Source organism: Spermophilus citellus (assembly GCF_964194105.1).
Source record: "Spermophilus citellus genome assembly, chromosome: 8".
In the NCBI taxonomy this organism is placed as follows: domain Eukaryota; kingdom Metazoa; phylum Chordata; class Mammalia; order Rodentia; family Sciuridae; genus Spermophilus; species Spermophilus citellus.
The window spans coordinates 32,070,267-32,081,609 of NC_138189.1; the positions used below are offsets into that span (position 1 = coordinate 32,070,267).

The following is an 11,343-nucleotide window of genomic DNA, read 5'->3' on the forward strand; positions in this document are numbered from 1 at the left end:
TTTTTTGCAAGAACCAACTTTTAGTTTTGTTAAGTTTTTCAATAGTTTCTTTTGTTTCAATTTCGCTGATTTCCGCTCTGATTTTAATTATTTCTTGCCTTCTGCTACATTTTTTTTATTCTGCTACCTTTCCTATCCCCTACTATCCCCCCTCCCCTCCCCTCCCCTCCCCTCTTCTCTCTCTACCTCCTCTGCTGTTGTTCAATTCTCTTCCCCCTTTTCCCCCCCCTCCCCCTTGCCCCTCATAACCTCTTATAATTTTGTGTATCATTGAAGGTCTCCTACCATTTCCATATGCTTTCCCTTCTCTCTCCCTTTCTCTCCCCCCATTCGTCTTTGTTTACTATTAGTCTTTTCCTCATGCTCTTCCTTCCTGTTCTGTTCTTAGTTGCACTCTTTATATCAAAGAAGACATTTGGCATTTGTTTTTTAGGGCTTGGCTAGCTTCACTTAGCATAATCTGCTCTAATGCCATCCATTTCCCTGAAAATTCTATGATTTTGTCATTTCTTAGTGCTGCATAATACTCCATTGTGTATAGATGCCACATTTTTTTTTATCCATTCATCTATTGAAGGGCATCTAGGTTAGTTCCACAGTCTAGCTATTGTGAATTGTGCCGCTATAATCATTGATGTGGCCGTATCCCTATAGTGCGCTCTTTTAAGGTCCTCAGGGAATAGTCCGAGAAGGGCGATAGCTGGTTCAAATGGTGGATCCATTCCCAGCTTTCCCAGGAATCTCCATACTGCTTGCCTTCTGCTACATTTGCTGTTGTTTTGCTCTTCCTTTTCTAGGGCTTTGAGATGAAGTGTGAGCTCATTTATTTGTTGATTTTTCCTTTTTTTGAGGAATGACCTCCAGGAGATGAATTTCCCTCTTAAAACTGCTTTCATTGTGTCCCATAGATTCCGACATGTTGTGTCTGTATTTTCATTTATCTCTAAGAATTTTTTTTATTTCCTCCTTTATGTCTTCTGTAACCCATTGATCATTCAGTAACATATTGTTCATTTTCCATGTGATGTAGGATTTTTCCTTCCTTCTTTTATCATTGATTTCCAGTTTCATTCCATTATGATCAGATAAAATGCATGGTATTATCTCCACCCCTTTATATTTACTGAGGGTTGCCCTATGGCATAATATATGGTCTATTTTTGAGAAGGATCCATGTGCTGCTGAGAAAAAAGTATAGCCATTTGATGATGGTTGATATATTCTATATATGTCAGTTAAGTCTAGGTTATTGATTGTGGTATTGAGTTCTATAGTTTCTTTATTCAACTTTTGTTTGGAGGATCTGTCCAATGGTGAGAGAGGTGTGTTGAAGTCACCCATAATTATTGTGTTGTGGTCTATTTGATTCTTGAACTTGAGGAGAATTTGTTTTATGAACGTCGCAGCACCATTATTTGGTGCATAAATATTGATAATTGTTATGTCTTGTTGGTGAATGGTTCCTTTTAACAGTATATATGTCCTTCCTTATCCCTTTTGATTAACTTAGTCTTGAAGTTGATTTTATTCAATATGAGGATGGCCACCCCTGCTTGCTTACGAGGACCATGTGGTTTATCGTTTCCTTCATTTCTAGAATTATTGTTTGATTATTTTTTATAATCTCTATCTCCTGATAAAGATTCTTAACTTCTTCTTTTATCTGTTTATGTAATTCATTCTCAATGTGTTCTTTTGATGCTTGAATTTGCTGTCTTGTATCCTCTTTAAGGTTCCATTCCATCTGTCTAAGGTGTTCCTTGAGTTCTTTATATGACCATTTTTCTGATGACTCTAGGTCCTCCTGAATATTTAGGCTGTCCTGCATTGTTTGTACTCCTTTTCTTCCTTGCTTTTTCATGCTGCTCATGTTACTTCTTGTTCTGTTTGACTGCTGAGTTACTGTTTACTCTTATAAATTTATTTGATGCTTGGGAGGAAAGGTATTAGAAGGGAAGGGAAGAAGTCACTGTTGCCGCTGGTTTCAATGAAGTTATCTCCTCCGCCCGTGACATCAGTTCTCTGCCATGGTGGTATCCCATGCAAATGGTGACCGTTCGTTCCCTTTGCCGGGTGACCAATGCAACGGTGGGTCCTGACTATCTCTCCCAATCCCCGTTTCAATCCTGTGGCCACTGCCTATGAAGGCTCGGTTGGCTTTTACCTCTGTAAGTTCAGAAGAGCCGACCAGTTATTTCAGCGGGATCGTTAGTGCTGAGTAGGCAAACTGGAGCTTGAATGCAGCCGATCCGGGCTCGGTGTGTGTTCTGAGAGGCCCAAACTGTTCGCCCCAGATCCACGTCAGTTCAGCATTGCCTAGTGATCCTAGTTTTCATTTGGCCATGTTGTTTTCCTTTTGGAAGATCGAGAAGGAAGATATTAGCAGCAGCGAGCAGTGATCCTCCTAAAGCAGTGGTTCTCAAACTTCACCTGCATCAGAATCTCCTGAGGGTCTGGCACACGCTCTGCTTTTATTCTCTGCTCCACTGCGAGGGAGAAGATTTATATGCCAATCGCATCATCATCACAGTGTCAGGGAGTTTCAGAAGCTTGAGTCCATGATCACTTGACCCTGCTGCTTTGGAACTTTAGTAGCAGAGTACATCGTGGTGGGAGTGCATGGCAGAGGAGGCTTGTTCACTTCATGGTAGCGTGCAGCTTGGACTTTTCGGAGCACACTTCCTTTAACTCTAATCGTAGTCCTCACGCTATTGTCAGGGCTCATTCTTGTTTTCTTAATTAATCCAATTACTAAGTGGTACACAATGATGGTAGTCTTACACAGTTGCAAGGGTTCAGACATAACACACAGGTGTCCCTATAATCCAGAAAACCCACCTACAGAAAGGGATTTGTCAGGTTCTTTACCAGCTACACTGAATTGTTAATGGCTGGTTTTGAGGGAAGTAATTTAAGCTGTAAGCCTATCTGAGCCTTCATAGGTAATATGGCTGTAAAACATACAGCAATTGAGATTCTCACATCAGATTACTGGGCCAAGGTCCAGAGCCCAACTACCAGGCAGAGAGATGGCCGACATCCAGATGCTCTTTGTCCCCAGGAGTGGACTCCCAGCAATCCAATCCCAGCCCTCTTTTGGCAACTGCTGTTGGATCCAAGTTACAGAACCCTGGCCGTTCTAATTTGTTGGAAGGCACCAACTCTAACATTTAGTTCAACCCTTCCTCAGAGAATTAAGCAGTGATTTTTACTAATCTAAAAAAATGTTCTGCAAATGGAAAGGGTGTTATAAAAAAAGACTTGCAATGAGAAAGAATTAAGAAATGGAATCTCTTTCTGTACTTATACCAGGAAGTAAAGTCTTTCCCAGAGGCTCCAGAAATATACCTTCTATATCTCATTAGCCAGAAGTTGGTCATGTGAGTAGGCCTAGACCAATCACTGACAAAGGTGTGGACTGCCCTGACCCACTGTAACATGATCAGATTTATTCCTTGAAGCTGGGGAGGCTTGCACTTTTTTTACCTAATGCCGTAGTCCTGCTGCAGCAAAATAACCAGGGGGTGACGAACAACTTGTGTAGATTGATACAGCAGGAGTGGGAGCCATTTATTGTAGGACAACAGAGGTATTTATACATTCCACACAGCTTATCTTAATTAACATAAACTAGATACAGCAGTCAACCAATAAGAAATCTCCACACTTATTGGCTCACTGGCACCACCTCAAAAACCACTCCCCCTGGCAAATTCCAGTTTACAGACTCTAACAACCTAACTGTTGCACTTCCTATAACCTGAACAGTATGAATCACAATGGCATTGGAAAAGAATAGGAAATAGGAGACCAATTAATTCAGGTATTAATCCATCGCTCTTTATATAACAGGGCAAACATAACTTTCTATCTTGTCAAATTTGACATCAACCTTGAAAGGGGAGCAAAAGTTCTTCTCTAGGTCTTTGTTGGTTGTAAGTAGCCCACATATAGGCCCAACCATCCACTGTGAGATCAATCGATTTCAACATAAGGGCAGTTCTTAGAGCCAGCTGAAAATCTGAAACATAAATCCTTTACTAATTTTCCACAGAATTTGTCAGGTTTGATAAAATTGTAAAAGAGCACAGAAGAAAGAGAAAGAACTTCAGAAATCAAGGAAACACGAACATCACAAAAGAACAAAGTAAACTTAATAAAGGTTGAAATAGACTTTGAAGCTACATCTATTAAACCATGCTTAATGATTGTGAATGACCAAACAGTCCCTAGTTATGAATGACAGAAATAATATAAGATGAAAGGCACTGCTGCAGAAGTTAAAATGTCAGGCTATGTGCAATGTGGAGAACTAAATCTATTTTTGAACACAAAGATACATGTGTGCTGTGTGTAATTTTATTAATAGAAAATCCATTTCTCTTGCCTTTATTAAAATAAACCACAAATATTTACTGAACATTGCTTTGAAAAGGTGCCCAGTTACTCTCCTGCCAAGATCTAACTCTAATTCCGTCAGTGAAGAGCTGGGTGTACAAGACGGGGGCTCTGGCCTTCTGAAAGGTGACCTTGACGATAGGCCACAGCACTTCCGCCTCTCTGAACTTGACCATGTTCTTACTCTTGGCAATTTTCATATCCTCAGTTGTAAAATGGGAACCACTGATCCTAGAGTGCTTTGGTCTTGGTTAAATTGTAGATCCTAGAGCAGTGGCAGCTAACCTTGAATACTTAGGAACTTATTAGTTGTGCAAATTCCAGGACCCCATCCCAGGCCTACTGAATCAGAAATTCTAGGGTAGACTCAGCAATCAGGGTTTTAGCAGGCTGTCCTGGAATCCTGACGTGTCCTCCAGTCTGAGAACCATCGGGGAAGAGCAAGGGCAATTAACCAGATTTTCCAGGTGTAAAACCAGCTCAATGTCCTGCAATCTGTGACCCTGAACAAGTTGGTCAAGGGGCCTCCAATTCCACATCATCACGATGAGGATAATAGTTCCATCTGTCTCAGGACTGCTCTGAGGCTTGAATGAGTTAATACACAGAAAGTGCTTAAAATAGGGCCTAGCTCACAGCAACTGTTTAATAGATGACAGCTGGTATAATTAATGATTAATAGTCCTATTGTGGTTCTCCTTCTGCTATGAAGGTTTCCAGGGCAAGGGTTAGTGGGGTGAGGTGACAGGCACAGTGTGGTGTTGTTTTGGCACCCCAACACCTTCCTCCTGTTCTGTAGCTTCTGCTCCACTCCTACCCAAACTGGTCTGAGGAAATTTGGGAATGGTAGGGATATTAAAAAAAAAAAAAGATCTTGGCCAAGAAATTGCTAATTCTGGTCATGTTGAGATATTCAGCGAGCTGCTTAAACCATGTTGGGATTGTTTATCACTGTGCATCATCGGGCTTAAACCAGGTGGAACTGGTCCTTGTGAGAGCAATCTCATTTTTAGGGGTTACAAGGAGCTGTACCAGGGACTGAACCGGGGGACACTCGACCACAAAGCCACATCCCCAGCCCTATTTTGTACTTTATTTAGAGATAGGGTCTCACTGAGTTGCTTAGCACCTCACTTTTGCTGAGGCTGGCTTTGAACTCGTGATCCTCCAGTCTTATTTTTTAAATGTTAATAGTCTTTTGATTTAAGAAGTAACTCATAAGAAAGCATGAATATTGTATGATTCCATTTATTTGACTACCCAGAGGAGTCAGATTTCACAGATACAGGGAGTGGTTTTGCCAGAGTCTGGGGGGGAAGGGGAAATGAGAAATTATTGTTTAGTGAGCACAGACTTTCAGTTTGGGAAAAAGAAAAAATGTTCTGGAGCAGGCAGTGGTGAGTGACGGTTGTGCAACAATATACTTAATGCTACAGAATTGTTCACTGAAAAATGGTCAAGTGGTAAATTAATGCTATGTATATTTTACAATAACAAAAATGTGAAAATAGAACTATTAATAAAAAGGTATTACATGGAACTGAGGGGTGGAATATACAGTAAAATAGTTTTTAAGAAGGCAGAATTCTAGGGTGCAGGCAATACTCATTCCTTACCCTGGATGGTGGTTTCATAGGTTTTGATTTTATAATATTTTGTCAAGCTATTCTTCTATGCAATTTTGTGCCTCTATGTTATGTTTCATAATAAAAAGTTGGGACGGTGTATGGGAGTGATGAACGCTTCAAAATAATCAGTCATGAACTTACAAATCTTGCCAGAGATGATCACTATCAATGATTTTGAGTATTTCCTTTCTTTTCTTCTCTGCATATGTATTTGTTATTCACTCATTTATTCAACCAGCATCTATAGGATACTATTTTAAGTGCTGGGGTGTATTAGTTACCTATTGCTGAGTTGTGAATCACTCTAAAACTTAGCATCTTGTTTCAACTAGTATTTATTTTCTTAGAATGTCTGTAGGTTAGGAATCTGGACATGGTTCGCCTTGATGAATTTAAGACCTCTCATGAGGTTGTGGTCACAATAGGCCATTGTCTCATATAAAACCTAGAGAGGATCCACTTCCAGGCTCACTGTCCTGACTCTTGGACCTGGGGACCTGAGTTCCCGGCTAGTTATTGGCCTGAGGCCTTCTGCAGTTCTTGCTGAGGGATGTCTTCACAGGGTTGCTGGCTTCTCCACAACTGCCCTTGCAAACCCAGAATCTATCGTTAGTCAGATGTCCCCAACCATGTATGGTAAAGCCCTAACTTAAAGTATCTCAGAATGTTACCATATAGGGCCTTGAAAGTCAAATGAGGTAATAACAGCGGGGTTTTACTCTGATGGGACTTGTGTCCTCACAAAAAGAGGAAGAGGGCTGGGATGGAGCTCCGTGGTGGAGCACTCTCCTAGCCCACACAAGGCCTTGGGTTTGCTCCCCAGAACTGGAAGAGAAGAGAAAATAAAAGGTGAAAAAATAAAAGAAAAGAAAGGACAAAAAATAAGAAATGAAAAGACACCAGGGATTCATGTGCACAGAGGAAGGACCATGTGAAGACACAGCTAGGAAGCAAAGAAAGCCTCAATCCAACAACTTGACCTTGGTCTTTAGAACGCTAAGGAATAAATTTCTGCTGTTTATGCCTTGCTCCCGCTCATGGCATTTGGTTGTAGCAGCCCTAGCAAATGAAGACATTAGACTCATCCTCTCCCATCTCCACCTGACTTCCCATTCGGTTCCTGTCAGGGCTGAAGTGCCTCCAAGGACCTGCAGAACCCTCTGCAGTCCAGCCCTACCCTTTTCTGCAACCTTGTCTCCGGCCCTTCTCGGCCTCATTAGTTCTGTTCCAGTCGCTCAGTGCTTTGCTTTCCCTCCAACACAACATCTGGGTCCTTTGCCCTTGCTGGCAGTTCCCCAGACACTGGCCCTCGCCTTCACCAGCTTCCCTTCTTGCTCGTCCCTGCCCATCCATCTAAAAGACCACTGCCCACAGCCACGTGTGGTGGCAAACGTCTGTATTCTCAGAGATGTAGGAGGCTGAGGCAGGAGGATAACTAGTTCAAGACCAGCTTCAGCAACTCACTGAGACCTTTTCTCAAAAAATAGAAAAGGTTGGGGATGTGGCTCAATGGTAAAGGGCCCCTGGGTAAGCAGTGCCCACACACAATGCCCAGCGCTTGCTGGCTTTGGCTTTATTCCTCTTTTTAGCTCTCATCGCCCATCTAAAACATACTATATATTTTACATATTTAGTGTTCTATTGTCAAAATGAGATTTCCAAGATGGGGGATGTGCATCTTTTTTTCCACTGCTATAAAGCTTCAGGGTCTGAAGAGTGTCTTACACAAAGCCCCTGCTCCATATTTATTTCTTGCATGAATTAAAAGAAAATTTGAAGGCAGAGAATTTTTTTTTAATTTAAATGTATTTGATTATCAACAGTTCAGATACTTTTACCAAAAGTGCTGAGTCACTTGTATTTACTCCTCTGTTTTGTCCATTCATGTCCTTTGGACATTTGCTTTAGTCAACTTTTTTTGCTGCTGGGACCAAAAGACCAGACCAGAGCCATGGAGAGGAGGAAAAGTTTATTTGGTGCTCACAGTTTCTGAGGTCTCAGTCCATAGACAGCCGGTTCCATTGCTCTGGGGCCGAGATCCAGCAGAACATCATGGCAGAAGAGGAAGGACCTGACAATCAGGAGGCACAAAGACCTCTGCTGACCCGGGACCAAATAAATAAGTCAAAGACGCCCCTCGTGACTTACCTCCTCCAGCTGCACCCGAATTGCCAATTAAATCGGTTAATCCATTCAAGTGGATTAATGCACTGATCAGGCTCCCACAACCCAATCCTTTCGCTTCTAAACCTTCTTGCATTGCCTTTACACGTGAGGTTTTCAGGGACCCCTCATGTCTAAACCTTAATAGTCATGTTTTAAAATTAAGAGTCTAAATAGAATGCTGTCTCTGTGTTGATAGTGTTACTGCTGTTGGCCTGTGACGAGTCCTTGCTTCCCCAGTGTTGAAGAATAACACCAGAGAAGCACACCGAGGCAAGGTCAGAGTAGAAATTAGAAGTTTATTAAAGGACAGCAGAAAAGGAAGAAGGGGACCCAAGAGGTGGAATCCGTGGAAGTGCGGTTGTTTCCCTTTTTTATAGTTTTGGTGATGGAATGTAGGTGGGAAGGGTTGGGACATAGGTGGACCAAAGAAGTAATCTGTTCATTAACATTTCTTTGGGATGGGCTATCTCCAAATCTGTTGGGGGCTGTTTCCTGGACTTCATTAACATTTCTTTGGGATGGACTTTGGGCCTAGGGCTTTTCCAGGACTTCATTAACATTCCATGAGTTGTTCTGAGTTTCCCCGGAATTCATTGTCAGCATGGCCTCCATTGTAGATTTCTCTCGATATTAGACCCGATTTACCTAACTAAACTGACTACCAAATTTTAAATCTGGCTTCAATAGTGTCTCTCCTCCAAATATTAGTACCTAGTATGAGTTAGACAGGGGGGAAATCTATATGCCATGTATTGTGACATATATTTTGTCAATAGCCTTTAAATTATTTCTCAAGAAAAATATATTTTTATGTGGTTAAATCTACTCTGAGGTCTTTCTCTGAGATAAATTTAGGAGGTTATTATTTATTTTTTTAAAAGTTTTTGGTGTTGGGCTTAAGCCCAGCGGTGCTTCTACCACTGAGATCCATCTCTGGCCCTTTCTTATTTTTCATTTTGAAACAGGGTCTCACTAAGTTGCTTAGGGCCTCATGAATTTTGGTTGGCCTTAAATTTGTGATCCTCCTGTCTTGATTCCCCGTTTGCTGGGATGACAGGTGTTTGCCACTATTCCCAGTTCAGCTTGGTTTTAAAGCAGCAATTTTGAATGATTCAGTCAACTCCCTAGGAGTTGACTGCCTTTATTTCCAGAGACCCCTCTGAAGTTCATTTATATGAAACTCACTGACTGGGGCAGGCAGAAATAAGATGTTTTTCAGTAAAGAGTGTCTGTTTTTAAGAGTTTTTATAGCAATAATGACAAATGGATTTTGCCCTGGTGAAATCATAATTGTCAGCAAACAGTCATGCAGGTTTAGGAATTTTTTTAATTCTTATTTTTATTTTTAATTTTTTTTTAAGTCATAGGTGAACACAATCTATTTATTTTATGTGGTGCTAAGGATCAAACCCAGTGCCTCACACATGCTTAGGCAAGTGCTATACCTCTGAGCCACAACTCCAGCCCTTATTTTTATTTGTTATGGTGCTGTCCAGGGTCCAGTTCTACCAGATTTGAGTTTTGTGGCTGATGGTCTGTCTCAGCAGCAAGATACTGTGCATTTTCTAAGCTGACTTGCTTCTAGATGCCAATCACCAAATTAGCCTTTCCTAGTCCAAGGTCCTATTTTGCAAATTCTGGAAAAAAAAAAAAAAGCAAGGAAACCAAAGCACACACACAAAAAATTTTATTGGTTCTCTCCTTCCTTCCTTTCTTCCTCCCATCCTGGTATTGAACCCAGGGGCACTTAAGCAACGAGCCACATCCCTATCCCTTTTTTTTATTTTATTTAGAGACAGGGTCTCACTGAGTTGTTTAGGGCCTCGATAAGTTGTCTTAGCTGGCTTTGAACTTGAAATCCTCCTGCCTCAGCCTCCTGAAATGCTGGGATTACAGGCGTGCACCACCATGCCCAGCTATTGTATATTCAGATATACATGACAGCAGAGTGTATTTTGACATCTTATACATACATGGAGTATAATTTCCCATTCTTGTGGTTGTACATGGTGTAGCATTTCATTGGCCCTATATTGATATATGAACATAGGAAAGTTTTGTCTGATTCATTGTACTGTCTTTCCTGTTCTCTGCCCTCCTTCTTTTCCTTCATTCCTCGTTATCTAATCCCTTGGGCTTCTCTTCTTTCCCTCCTCACCCTCCCTGTTATGAGTCAGCATCCACATATCAGAGAGAACATTTGACTTTTGATTTTTGGGGGACTGGCTTATTTCACTTAGCATGCTATTCTCCAGTTCCATCCATTTACCTGCAAATGCCATAATTTCATTCTTCTTTGTCTCTGAGTAATATTCCATTGTGTATATATAGCATATTTTCTTTATCCATTCATCTGTTGAAGGGCACCTAGGTTGGTTCCATAGCTTGGCTATTGTGAATTGAGCTGCTATAAACATTGACGAGAAGGGTTGAGACCTTGAGCCCTCAAAATCAAGATGGCGGTTCTCTTGAGGCTAGGTCTCCTTTGTGGTGCTCAAGGAGGCTGAGCTCTGTTCCTCTGAACCCCATTGGTCAGACCTGCTCACATCTCAGCATTTCTCCAGGACCGACCTACCCCAGGATGGACTGGCACACAGCACATTCACCTGTCACCAACCCAATCCTTTTGCCATACTGGTTCCAAAGCTGCATCTCTTCACTGGACTAGTGAGAGGGTTGTCAGTGTTTTGCTCCTGGGCCTGCTTCCAGCTGCATATTTGGATCCTTGCTCTGCAATGGACTACTCCTTGGCTGCAGTCCTCACTCTTCATAGTCACTGGGGCCTTGGACAAGTTGTCACTGATTATGTTCATGGGGATGCATCGCAGAAAGCTGCCAAGGCAGGCCTTTTGGCACTCTCAACTTTAACCTTTGCTGGGCTTTGTCATTTCAAATATCATGACGTGGGCATCTGCAAAGCTGTTGCCATGCTGTGGAAGCTTTGACCTTTTTGACTTGAGAATTGACTGTATACCTCTGCCTCTGCTCTGTCATTCAACTCACAATAAGGAGGAAATAACAGAAAGCTCATTGGTGGGCAAACCTTCTTCTAATCACATGGTTATTTTAGAATTTCATTGTTGAGGAAAAGGTTTGAGAGGAAATGTATCCAAGAAATGATGAGACCCAGTTCTGCATTCTAGTGAGTTCA

General features: G+C 41.7%; 1 pseudogene across 1 annotated transcript; it reads left to right on the forward strand.

Moving 5' to 3' along the window:
• The first annotated feature begins 10,648 nt into the window (after positions 1-10,648).
• On the forward strand, positions 10,649-11,137 carry LOC308654550 (succinate dehydrogenase [ubiquinone] cytochrome b small subunit, mitochondrial-like; annotated as a pseudogene). Its single transcript has one exon. The product of its transcript is annotated as a succinate dehydrogenase [ubiquinone] cytochrome b small subunit, mitochondrial-like (transcript).
• Positions 11,138-11,343: the final 206 nt, after the last annotated feature.